General features: G+C 49.8%; 1 long non-coding RNA gene across 1 annotated transcript in view; it reads right to left on the bottom strand.

Annotated features, from left to right (window-relative positions):
- LOC139263095 (uncharacterized) overlaps nucleotides 1-9714 on the bottom strand; it is a 50804-nt gene extending 41090 nt beyond the window's left edge. The window contains exon 1 of the long non-coding RNA XR_011593040.1: nucleotides 9644-9714. This is a non-coding gene — a long non-coding RNA (uncharacterized lncRNA). The remainder of the gene's footprint in view (nucleotides 1-9643) is intronic.
- Nucleotides 9715-12978: the final 3264 nt, after the last annotated feature.

Here is a 12978-nt window from a genome sequence, read left to right as displayed (position 1 = left end):
AACTAATAAACACTTGAAACAACAAACAAACCTTATACAAGAGAGGAAGTGAGAGAAAAAAAGAAGTCCAGGCTCCCTATCCTATTGGCTCAAAAGCTTCACTGTTATGCTCCCTATATTGCAGAGGCCACCTGAGCCCCAGTACACTAGAGAAAACTTTATATATATCTGTACACACCTACTGCTCTCCTTTTTAACCTGCTTGCCACCCTTCCCGGGTGGCTGTGCTAATCCCTGCGACGTTTTCCTTTTATGCGGGGGAATGTAGGGGGAAGACCACCTCTCCTTTGGCCTCTTAGGCTGGACTGACCTCCGCGGCCCCTCTGTCTCTCCTGCCAAGGTGTCCCCCAAGCTTCGGGTGGTGCTTACTGGGCAGCTACAGCCCCTCACCCCCTCCAGGGATGGCTCACTGCCCTCGGAGCAACGAAAATTGCCCCAGCAGGCTCCTCACTGCCGGGGACTCCAGTATCCCCTGGGGGCTTTGGGTTGTACAAGGGTTCCACCCAAAACCACTCGCAGCTGATACTCTCACAGCGTTTCCTCTGTTCTTCTAGGGACCACTCGCTGCTGGGACCCGCCGCCACCCTCTCTCCTGCAGGCTCTGGGCTGTCTGCACCAAAAGCTAGGCTAACCCTGACAGGCTCCTCACTGTCGACGGTCCATGTCTCCCGTACAACCCTTTCCCCGTCAGGAGACCTTGGCTGCGGGATCACGTCCAGTGACTGGCTGCCTGCCCTGTGCGGCCCTTTTCCCCTAGTACCTCTCGGGAAAGTAAAACAGGCTGCGAGGGACGGTGTCACCCTTGGCTGCACAGTCCGAGCAGATCTCCTAACGGATGGAGGTGAGTCCTCGTCCCATATGTAAAGGTGGGAATCCCCCTTCCTGTGGGTCCCAAATCTGTGGGTAGTTTGTACCTGTGAAGCAACTCACTGCTCCTTGTGGTGGGATCGGTGGGGCTGCAGTGGTGGGCTGGGGGCCTGGGCTTCCCGTCGGGATTATCCCTCCAGGCTGTCCTTTCCCACGAGGTTTTGCCTTGTTGAGGTTAAACAGTTCACATTGGTTAATGTGAAACCATTTAACCCGGCGGGGCATCTTGACCGCATATACCATGGGGCTTGCCTTGTCGACAATGCTGTAAGGCCCCATGTATAGTGGCTCAAAGACTCCCATCCTGGCAAAGTTGCGGACCATGACCTGGTTCCCCACCTGCCACTCGTGGTGTTTGCTCGGTTCCAGCAGCAATCGGTTGGTCTGATGCTGCTTCCCCATGTTAGTGGCCGCCTGCCAGTGAATCTGCTTGAGGTGCTCCAACAGACTCTTGGTAAAGCGGTCCCTATTCACCTCGATTACCTGAGCTTCCGTCAGGACCGGGGCAAGTACATGGGTGGGGGTTCGCATGGCTCTTCCAGTCATGAGCTCGTATGGGGAATACCCCGTGCTTTTCAACTGGCTGGCCCGGATCCACATCAAAACCAGGGGCAACCTCTCCACCCACCTCTGCGGGGAGTCCCCAGTCTCCTTCCTGAGTTTTTCTTTCAAGGTCCTATTCATACGCTCCACTAGCCCCGAGGACTGGGGGTTGTAGGCGACGTGCCACTTCCCCTCAATCCCCAGCACCTTAAGGGTTGCCTGCATGACCTGTCCCGTGAAGTGGCTCCCCTGGTCGGACTCCACGTACTGTGGAAGTCCCCACCTGGAGAACATCTCCCTAACCAATATCCAGGCGGTCCCCACTGCTGTGGCTGTTCGGCAAGGGAAGGCTTCAACCCACTTTGTGAAAGTGTCCACCAAAACCAGGCAGTACCGGTACCCTCCCTTAGCCACAGATAGGGGCCCTATGTAATCGATTTGTATCGATTGCCATGGTCCCTCTACCCTCCTTGCGTGTCCTCGAGACATCTTTCTTTTCTGGGGATCTGGATTATTGGTTGCACAGACAAGACAGTTCGTGCAAAATTCACGAGTGTCTTCCCGCAGCTGGGGCCACCACCCGACCTGTTCCACCCATTGCCAGGTGACCTCCAGTCCGGGGTGTCCAGCTCCAGGGCCTGCGTGGGCTAGCTGAAGGAACTCCCTCTGGTGCTGCTGGGGCACTATCCACTGCTCTCCTTTAAACAACATCTTCTCCCTAACATGGATGCCTGTGCCTCCGTACGGTCCTTCGACCTTTTCTCCCGCAGTCAGCTTGTCCATGACGGATTTGAGGACGGGATCTCGTGCCTGTACCTGCTGGAGGTCCGGGGCCAAAGCCACCCCTGTGCTCCCTTGTGTCCCCTGTCCGCCACAGATAGCTGCTATGGGGCCTTTCGAGCGGGTTCCACTTGGTTCCCGTTCAGGCTCCCTCTTTGGCCAGCTGATCTGCCTTTTGGTTCCCTGCAGCCCTGGGCTTATGTTTGTAATGGGCCTTTACTTTGTGAGTGCAAATGTCTGCCCCGGTTCCTACTGCCTGCATGATGTGCTCGGGGTTTTATGGCCAGGGGCTTACCGTCTGCAGATGTATACCCGCGACGGGACCAGATGGCTAGGTACTCTGTGCAGGCATTGCAGGTGAACATACTATCTGAACAGATGGTATAGGGCTGTGGGAATTCATCGGGGTGGGTGACTACATACATGACTGCTGACAGTTCAGCATGCTGGGCACTCATGGTGGTTGGGAGCTTTATGGCCCTGGCAATGCCTGCCTGGGGATCATAAATTCCACACCCTGTGAGCCTTTCCTCCGCCACCACCGTGCTGGACCCGTCAACGTAGATCTCCCAGCCGTGGGGATGGATCCCCGCCCGGAGCCCTATGTCCACGTCCCAGACCCCCTCAACGGAGCAACGATGGGCTTTCCGGGGGTACAGCATGTTGGCTGCCAGTCAGGGCTCACACGTCCCTTTTACTCACAAATCCATCTGTGAGAGCAGGAGGGTCCAGCGAGCAATGCGTGCACTGCTCACTGTCCCATCCTTAATTCTCCCATCCAGCAGCATCTGAGTGGGGGTGTGATGAATGAGGAGGGTGATTGGGGACACTCCTGTAAACACCTGCAACCACTTCACAGCCCAGTGGGTGGCCAGCAGATGCATTTCACTGTTTGAGTTACCCCTCTCAACCTCAGTGAGGACCCTGGAGGAGTAGACCACCGGTGTCAGCTGGCCGTGCTGCTGTTGCATCAGCACAGCACTTAAGCTATCCCCGCTGGCTGCTACCTCCAGGAAAAATTCCTCGCCCTCATCTACCGCTCCCAGGGACGGAACTTTCTGCAGGTCTCCCTTGAGGCGGGTAAACGCTGCATCATAGTCCTCATCCCACTCCCACTCCACGCCTTTGCGCAGGAGCCGGAGTAGGGGGGCTGCAATGGCTGCGTAATCCTCAATGAAGTCCCTGCAGTAATCGGTCAGACCCAGGAACGACCTCACCCCTGTAACTGTAGTCGGAGCCAGTAACTCCTGAACTGCCCTCCTCTTAGCCTCATCAATGGCTCTCTCCCCTGCCCGCACAGTCAGCCCCAGGAATTTTACCTCTTGTCTGGCCGATCTGTGCCTTCTTAGGGTTTACTTTAAAACCCTCCTCGTGCAGCAGTCCCAACAGCTCTGCCAGTAGGGGACCGTGCTCTTCCTCCGAATCGGAGAATAGCAGCAGGTCGTCCACATACTGGACTAGCTGTCTGGGTCTGCTGAACTCTTTCAGGCAGTTGGCCATACACTGATGAAAAATGCTCGAGCTGTTGTGGAATCCCTGGGGAAGACAGTTCCAGGTATACTGCTGTCCTTTGAATGTAAAAGTGAATTTGTACTGGTCTTCCCACCGCAGCGGGATGGACCAGAACCCATTCGAGATGTCCAGCACCGTAAAGACGGCTGCGGACGCGGGGATGGCTGTGACTACGTCACCTACGGCTGCCACTGTGGGCGCACAGGCAGGGATATTTTTATTGAGGACTCGGTAGTCCACCGTGGCCCTCCAAGAATTGTCCGGTTTCCTAACCGGCCAAAGTGGAGAGTTCACATGTGTGGCTATTGGTCTCAACACTCCCTGTCTGACTAGAGATCCCAATGCAACCTCTAGGTCTGCCACAGCCTCCCTGGGAAAATTATACTGCTTCTGGGGCTTAGACATAGGGTCCCCATCTACTCTGACCTCGACCCCATTTACCCGTCCACAGTCGTGCTTATGCCTGGCAAATGCCGCCAGGTTGGCCCGCACAAAAGCCTGATAGATCATCGGGGTGCCGTCTACCAGAGTGCCGAGGTCATATCCCTCCTTCAGCTTTACAATGCAGAGGGAACCCTTCCCCTGCTTCCTCTGGATGACTGCTGTACCTTCCCCCTCCCCGGTGTCAACTGTGCCCCACAGACAGTGGTTCCTCAGGTCGACCAGAATTTTCTGGCCGCTGAGGAAATCTGCCCCTAGGATGCCTTTACCCACTCCCTCCCATGGCAGAAGGACACACTTCCACATGATGTGGAGGGTGCCTATGTGTATCTGCAGTGGTTTGGAGAAGAAGCCCTCGCATTCTTCTCCAGTGAAGCTGGTTAGGCAGTAGGGGATCCCACTGGATAGGGGTGAGGTGGTCGGGTCATTTACATGAACCAGGGTGCACGAGGCCCCTGTGTCCAGCAGATATTCCCCCCGGACCCCCTCAACCCCCATCATGACACGTGGTCTGCAGAGGTACACGGGTTCCTCGGGATCTAGTCATTGGGGGGTGTTGGTCTGGGCCTGAGGGATTTCTTCCCTGGTCATGGCTGCAACCTTCCCAGTTTGGGTAAGGAGTGCCTGCAGACCCACGAGGAAACCCTCGAGTGGGGCGGCAGGGCTGGGCACGGCTGGTTTGGGAGGGCTTGCGGCTGCGGGGACTGGGGCTGAAGTTGGGACCTGTGGACCTCTCTTTTCCTGCCTCGGATCCTGCCACTCCCTCCTCATGTGTCCTGTCTTCCCGCACCTGTAGCAAACCACCTCTCTGCCTGCCTGCCTGCCAATTCCCTTCTTACCTCCACTCTCTCTTATCAGAGCCGGGAGGATCTCACACACCTTCCCCTTGGTGGGTTTCTCCCCCCCGATGCTGTCATTATGAAAAGAGAGGGTCAGCTGCCTCAGCACCGTCTCCTCTGTGGCTTGGGGGTCTCTGAAATCGAACCACAGGTTGGCCTGGGCGTGCAACTCAGGTAGGCTGTTTGCCACCAGTGCACGCAGCTAGCGACCATGTTGGTGTGCATCCAGCTGGGTTCGGTCCAAATTCCTCCCACTGGCTTCCTCATACACTGGCCACAATCGATCAGCGAACGCCTGAGGGGTCTCCCCGGGTCTCTGTACAGTGGCCTGTACCCAGGAAAACGGACAGCCGTCGTTCAACCCCATGGCCTCCAGGATATCCTCCTGGAGAGCGGCCACTGTTCGCTGACCCCTCTTACACTCAGCAGAGAGAGCCTGACACAGGGCTGGGTCCAGTGAGAACAGGAGCAGTTTGCAGTCATTTATGTCTCCTACCTGCTCTACTTCCATAAAGTGGACAGAGGGGTCTCCTTTTTGGGTAAGTTTATTCACATGGGCCACCATCTGCCACAGCTGGGTCGCACTGTGGGGAACCACGTATTGGTTCTGTAGGGGACCCTCAGCCTGACCCACTGCGGGTGGTCTGAATCTACTCTGCCTGATGGGGCACATTGGGGCTGGTCCCGGAGGTTTAGATTCCAGCATTTCACCCTGCCTCTCCACCAGGATCCCCAATGAGGCTGTGGGAGAGGGCCTGTATGATTCTTCCTCCCTATCCTCCTCCCTACAGCCTGTTTCACTATGCTCCCCCTTCCGCACCTCAGCTGGGCTGATAAGGCACACCACTCCTTTACTGGGTGCCTTGCTTTCAGCCAAGCCAAGGGCTTTTGCCTCAGCTAGGGCCAGAGCTTTGGTGTCGGGCTGGGTGGGGATTCGAGTCTCGGGCACTTCCAGAGCTTTTGGCTCTGGCTAGAACAAGGGCTGCTTTGGCTTCAGCCAGAGCCAGGGTGAGCCGATCAATTTGTTCCTGAAAGGAACAATGATCCACCTCTGCCCTGCTGCGGCACGCCTGAAGCGCAGCCTGTAGCTGGAGACTCTTACCCTCTCCCAACCTTCCCTGGTTCTGAGCCTGGGCAAGTTCCTCCTGCAATCCCCTGACGTAACCTTTTCCCTCAGTTACCTGGGACTGAAGGTACTCCCTGTGGTTGCGATAGCTTTCTCCATCCCTCTCTCATTCCTGCCTCTCCCACTTTAAATCCTGATCTAGCTTTTCCCTTTCTTTGCTGGTCTTTACTAGCTCCTCTCCCTGCTCAGCTCACTCTGTCTGCAGGACTTCTACCTGCCTGTCCAAGACCTGTATTTGCTTCCGAAAGCAAATCAGCCACACTGTCTTTTCCACTGATCTTTTATAATCTTTATTCTGGGTCCACCTGGCTGCTGCGTCCTCAGGCCGTTCAGCCCTCAGCAGCGCCTGCATCCACTTCCTTGAGTAGTTTATCCTTGCTGTTACATACCTAGCAATCCTACCCTCCATTTTATACTCCTCTCCACCAAGACTGACTGTCTCTTACCCTCACTCAATGCACGTCCCTTCGTGGTCGCCATGTAAGGGGAGCTTGGGGTGTGGGTTCGAATCCACACTCCCCTGGGGTTTTGTACGTGCGATTTATGAGGATGGTTGAGTAATGAGGCACCAGACACTGTGGGTAATAGTACAAAATTGCTAATGTTGTTTATTTAGAATAGGAAACACCAAGATAGAGGGCATAGGAAGAGGTCATAAATAGCAGTAATGGCACAATCTCACTCAACAACATGAAAAATCTCACAACCACACTTCCCACTTCCACCCTTCTTACCAATTCCTATCCTAAATTGAGTCTGTGAGGGGGTTTGGGCTGTACTCACAATCCTATCAACTCCGGGGTTCTGGGGGCACTTATTTCAGCTCGGGGTCCCTCTGGGGTGGGTTTTATGTTGTTGGTCGTTCGGTTTTCCTCCTCAATGTTGCGTCGGTTTCTTCTCTTTGCCTTTCGGTTGGCTCCTAAGCAAAAAGCTGCTGGAGTTAAGCACACCTTCCCCAGAGCGAGGGCCCTGTGAAAAACTGACTCAACTCCCAAAAGCTGACTCCAACCTCCAACCTCTGGTTGGTTTCCTTGCTCAGCTCAGCTGTGGGAAGTCACTGCCACTGCCTGCTGGTTTTCAGTCTCGGTGGCTTCGTCTGCGGAACGTTGCTTCTTCCTCTGGAGCGAGAGCGAGAGGGAGAGAGAGCTCTTTCTGGATACAAGCTGCAAGCTGCCAGCTGCAAGCTCCCCAACTGCCTCCACACCCTGCTGCTTCTTCCCCCCGGTGGTTCTGTCGGTCCTATAACCAATTTAGTTCTGACCTTTTCATGCTCAAACTCAGTTGGTGGTCCATTGTGTAAGTTTGGGCGGGGAGATAGCTTTGAATATTTAATCAGAAGATGTCACCGGTACAGATAGGTGTGAGGACAGGGGTATTGTTTCAGTGCACATTGGTGCCTAAAAGTCTGCTGGTCCTTTGTTACAGTCTTGGGAGTCAATTGGTTTGGGCCGCCCCTTTGATGGGCCATTACTGCAGTGATCTCAGGACTATTGTCCACTGTCCATATTAATTAGGTTGATGATGGTCCACATAATTTGAGTCATATTTTCAAACTGGGCCGGGCAGTCCCTATTGGTTGAGGATTTCCCCGCTTCAGGCCCGACTCGACCCCTGATTGGCCTGCCAGAATGCACTTTTCCCTCATTGGCCAGTGCCTCTGTCTCGCTTGTGAACCAGACCCCACAATGTCTGTATCCGCCCATACGTTTCCCAGCCTGCCTGGTCTGTGGGTTTGGTGGCCAAAAATATGTTCATTTACAATGAATAGAACGATCCCATGTTAGTTTTCTTGTCCTTAGGGTGTTTCAATAAAATGCGACTGTGGATTTTCGAACCTTACAACCCCTTTCCCGCTTTCTCTCCATACCCCTTGATCCCTTTAGATGTGAAAGGGCCACATCTAACTCCCTCTTGAATATATCCAATGAACTGGCATCAACAACTCTCTGCGGTAGGGAATTCCACAGGTTAACAACTCTCTGAGTGAAGAAGTTTCTTCTCATCTCGGTCCTAAATGGCCTACCCCTTATCCTAAGACTGCGTCCCCTGGTTCTGGACTTCCCCAACATCGGGAACATTCTTCCAGCATCGAACCTGTCCAGTCCCGTCAGAATCTTGTAAGTTTCTATGAGATCAGACTTTGACAACACCCCCCTAGCCTGCAAGTATTGTTAATTAAATTCAAGGGCCACAGAATGCAGGAAATACAGAGTTGCCACAGTAACAAATGTTTGGTGCAGTCATGGCAAGTTTACTCCGGCCCAGGAGTACACTAAATGTTTCATTCCCCAGCACTTAACGTTCATCAATTATACAGCTAGCTGACCCATTAACCAAACACTGGGTAATGTCATATACTTTCTTCTTGTCATATGATATAACCTTTCAGAGTTAATGGGCGAGAAATTTGTCTCGGGCAGTGGTGCAAGACGCGTGTTATTGGATGGGCTGCCTGTTACACGCCGCACCTGACGTTCCGTGCCATTGACTGCAAGAAATGAATATCAGGCGCTAAATATAACAGGCAGCCCATCCCATACCACACATTTTGTGCCACCGCCCGAGATAAATTTCTAGGTCGATGTCTCCAGTATGTTCATTACTCAATGTCAGAACATTTCTTGGGCAACCAGATTATCCGGTCATGTATCTCATTGCTGTTTGTGGGAGCTTGCTGTGCACAAATTGCCTGCTGCGATTCCTACATTACAGCTGTAACTACACTTCAAAAAGTATTTCATTGGCTGTAAAATGCTTTGAAACGTCCTGAGGTTGTGAAAGGTGCTATAGTAATGGAAGTTCCGTCCGTCTTAAAAGAGCTAGCCAATTGATATTTGCAAATAGCTATGGCTTTATTCTAATAGTTTAGGACAATCACTGTACTGCCCCAGATTGTAACCATCAAAAATTATTTTCTGGATTTGATGCACATTCCTTTGGCAGGTAAACTGGATGCTTACTGTAGGCCGTTCCGACATCTGCAGAGCTGCCACTGTGATCTTCGTAATTCTGCCTCCGACGCTTAAGCCTTCTGCTTCTACCACTGTTGCAAGTCATCACTTGCAACAAAGTCAACACCTCCAAAATCAAATCAGAGGCAGCCCCGTGAATAGAGGCACATTTGTTCTCACATCAGAAATCAAGAATTTCACCGAACATCACATATCCCAATAAACTCTAACTATAATAGAAATACATAAAACCAGCTGTGGATGTCCAGCATTCCATCTATAGCAGCAATCTCCTCCCCTTATCGTACCCAGCAATGTCCTTTGAGAAAGGATGGGGTGATCCCCGGCAGTTTCTGGAGGACCCCCTATCCCTCACCAGTATAGAGAAGTTGGGGAGAATCCGCCCTCCAACAAGCACGCTGAAACTCCATTAAATCAGGGAGTCATCTTCTGCTCTGAACTAACACCCTGCTGTGGCACTAGGAGAGGCCCTTGGGTTCTGGACTGGTTTCATTTGGTGCTGGTCTGTATAGTGATTCTGTATAGAAGGTCAGTAATGTGAAAGAGGCGACGGTCACACTCACCATCCTCAAGGAAAGCTGAATCGTCATCATCAACCTCCATCTTGAATTCTTTCTCATCTGCCTTGAGCTCACAACCTAGAGAGAGAGGGAGAAACCTCAGTGTACAAACTCATAACACACACACACGCATATATATAATGGAGCAAACCCTCCACACGCAGGAAAGGAAGTGACCCTCAACATCATCATAAAGTGGGACTGTGATTCGCTGCTGCTCTCCCCAATCACTGCAAACACTTGTATTTCCAGGTCAGAGTCTAATAAATCTGAGCTGCACCCTCTCTAAATGAGCTTTCTATAGCGTGGAGCCCAAAATTGCACACAAAACTCAAACAAAGCTCTTATTAAGATTTTATACAGACTCATCATTACTTCTTCTTTTATATTCCAGACCTCCTGTGATAAAACCTAGAATTCCATTAGCTTTCTGTGCCCCCAAATCCCTCCACTCTTCCACAGAACCAAGCCGACTCCCATTCATAGTATAATTAATGCTGTTATTCTTATTTCAAAAATACATTACCCCACAGTTATCCAGACTGAATTCCATTGGCCCATCTTACCAATATCCCTCTTTTGGCTTTCTAAAGAATGAACTCTACCTTAAATTTTGATATTATTTTCAAATTTCAATACCACTCCCTCTTGGCCTATATCAATACAAAGTGAATATTGACACCATGGGGTCAGCCAATGAGTTGGAGCCGGGGCAGGACTTACAGCAAAGAGTCTATCTTTCAGCAAGCAGAGTCTATTTAAAAAGCGTCTCTACGAACTATAGCAAACTGTAGCAAAGCCTCCTGATCAAATCAGGGCGATTTCTCCAGAAAAACACAGAGAGTGGAGGATAGTTACATAATCCAAATTATGTGAGTAAAATCAATCTTAACCAACGTTCTGGTTATCACATTGCTGCTTGTGGGAGCTTGCTGTGCACAAATTGGCTGTTGCCTTTCCTGCAGTACAATAGTGACTACACTTCAAAAGAACTTAATCGGATGTAAAGCATTTTAGGACGTGCTGAGATCACAAAAGTTGATTTACGCCATAATGTCCCTGAAATCATGGCTTCCCCGGGTCGGTACGGAGTATGTACGGACCAGGGAAGGCATCGGAAAAGTCGATTTTCGGCGCATAATGCGCATGCGCTGAAAACTGGCTTTGGCTGCATCTCAGGGAGAAGGACATTCCCACGGCAAAGATTAAGCTATTTTCCCATCTCTTGCCCTGTAAATGTCCTTAAAACTCTTGCGTCTGGTGAAAGCAGCTACATAGCCTACTTTTACCAGCGTAAGAGTTTAAAAACATATCAAAAACATATTAAAATAAAATTTAAAAATACAGATTTATGTTAAAAATCCTGCCCACTCAGGTAATTTTATTTTAACCCATAATTAAAACTTTTTTTAAAAATCGGCAAATATATATTTTTTTCTATCAACTTTAATTTCTATAGTATATTTATGTGAGGTGTTTTTTTAATGTTTTATGTAGTGTTTGAGTGTTTCGGGGCATTTCTCATTCATAGTAATAGGAGTTTCGGACTTATGAAACTCCTGTTACTATGAATGAGAAAATACTTTACCATGATTGGGTGTCCAGGCCCACGTGAACGCGCTTCATTGCACAAGAAGAGGAGGCCTCGACTCTGGGATCTCTGGCGAGCATTCGACCAAAAGGTAGGCGCGCATCTTTTCTCTTATTTTTAATCTAACGCCCGGGGAAGAAGAAACCGGGATTTCTGGGCCATTATAAAAAGGCATTGGAGAGGGTGCAGAGAAAATTTACAAGGATGATATCACAAATACAAGGGTATACATATCAGGAAAGGATGAACAGGCTGGGTCTTTTTTCTATTGAAAAGAGAAGGCTGAGTGATATAATAAAGGTCTTTAAAATTAGGAAAGGTTTTGATAGAGTAGGTACAGTGAGAATGTTTCCACTTGTGGGGAAGAGCAAAACTAGAGGCCATCAATAAAACAGTCATCAATAAATCAAATGGGGAATTCAGAAGGAACTTCTTTATCCAGAGAGTGGTGAAAATATGGAACTCACTACCACAGGAAGTGGTTGAGGTGAATATTATAGATGAATGTCAGGGGAGGCTAGATAAGCATAGGAGGGAGAAGGGAATTGAGGGTTATAGTGATACAGTTAGATACCACAGAAAGTTGTTGAGTCCAGTTCGTTGGATATATTCAAAAGGGAGTTAGATGTGGCCCTTACGGCTAAAGGGATTAGGAGATATGGAGTGAAAGCAGGAGTGGGATACTGAAGTTGCATGATCAGCCATGATCACATTGAATGGTGGTGCAGGCTCGAAGGGCCGAATGGCGTATTCCTGCACCTATTTTCTATGTTTCTATGAGGAAGGATGGGAGGAGGCGCGAGTGGAGTATAAACGCCGGCATGGACTGGTTGGGCCAAATGACCTGTTTCTGCGCCATATATTCTATCATCCCAGTCACTTACAGCAATGTGGTCTCAAGACATGAATGACGGGGGTATTACCCAATCGTCTCCATTCAGGTTGGGAATAGTACTATCAATATATGCAGCCAGATCAAAATTTGGGATTGGAGGGTGGATTGGGTCTGTAATGGATTCGTTGGTGGGCATTAGGAATTCGGGATCACGGAATCACCCTGATATGCAAAGCTCTGTGATAAGTGCTCTAAAGCATAAAGTTTGCCTTGTATTTCTTTTCTATTTTAATTCTTTTCAATATTTCTGAAAAAAAATCAATACACTTTAAATCGAACATAAAATTACCCACAGAAAATCGATATGGAGCTATTTTGCTAATGAATGTACACAAATCATTTAAAATAAATGAAGGTTTGATTATCGCAAATAATAACATGGAGATTTCCTCTCATTTTAAATCCACGCTCCCATTCCTTCTTTCTGTACTTTTGTGATTCTTGAAATTAAAAGGATTTCAGGAACAGAAGAAATACATGCAAGTAAAGCAAGAGAGATGATTGCATCTGATTTTCAGGGAGGTGCTGACTCTGCCACTTGTTTACCGGGTTCCTTAAATCGAACAAGAGATTCAGATCTGATTATTTCAAACAAAGATGGAAAATTCAGAACAGAGCATTGGAAAAGCCACTTACTAAACTTGCCCTTTTTTGGGAGATTCACTGAATATTATGAAGGGTGTTGATAGAGTAAATAAGAAGAAATGGTTTCCACTGGCAAGAGGTCGGTAACCAGTGGACACAGATTTAAGAAAGTTGGAGGAAGAACCAGAGGGGAGAAGAGGAGAATTTTGTTTTACGCAGCGAGTGGTTAGGATCTGGAATGCACTGCCTGAAAGGGTGGCGGAGGCA

This window comes from Pristiophorus japonicus, chromosome 4, assembly GCF_044704955.1.
Source record: "Pristiophorus japonicus isolate sPriJap1 chromosome 4, sPriJap1.hap1, whole genome shotgun sequence".
Classification (NCBI taxonomy): domain Eukaryota; kingdom Metazoa; phylum Chordata; class Chondrichthyes; family Pristiophoridae; genus Pristiophorus; species Pristiophorus japonicus.
Note: the sequence above shows the minus strand (reverse complement) of the source record. Positions and strands in the feature narration are given on the sequence as shown.